Source organism: Sinocyclocheilus rhinocerous, unplaced genomic scaffold, assembly GCF_001515625.1.
Source record: "Sinocyclocheilus rhinocerous isolate Xijiao unplaced genomic scaffold, SAMN03320098_v1.1 scaffold191, whole genome shotgun sequence".
NCBI lineage: Eukaryota > Metazoa > Chordata > Actinopteri > Cypriniformes > Cyprinidae > Sinocyclocheilus > Sinocyclocheilus rhinocerous.
In genome coordinates, this window is record NW_015625580.1 from 238,621 (window position 1) to 238,847 (window position 227).

A 227-nucleotide genomic window follows, 5' to 3' on the forward strand; every position below is an offset into this window, starting at 1 on the left:
TCTTCTGTATGCACAAACAGCTTTTAACACTCCAAAGACAAAGGAAAACATGAAATCGCATCATATGACCCCTTTAAGACACATACATGATGCAGGTCTAAAGGTGTACTCTGGTCACATGACAACAACATGGCTTCCTGCATGATGGTTACTCCATACTGACTTTGATTTGGTGAACAAAAGATAATAATAATAATAATTATTATTATTATTATTATTATTATTAT

At 32.2% G+C, this 227-nt stretch overlaps 1 protein-coding gene across 1 annotated transcript in view; it reads right to left on the minus strand.

Moving 5' to 3' along the window:
- LOC107753225 (integrin alpha-3) overlaps nucleotides 1-227 on the minus strand; it is a 42,516-nt gene that overhangs the window by 33,326 nt on the left and 8,963 nt on the right. The window lies entirely within an intron of this gene.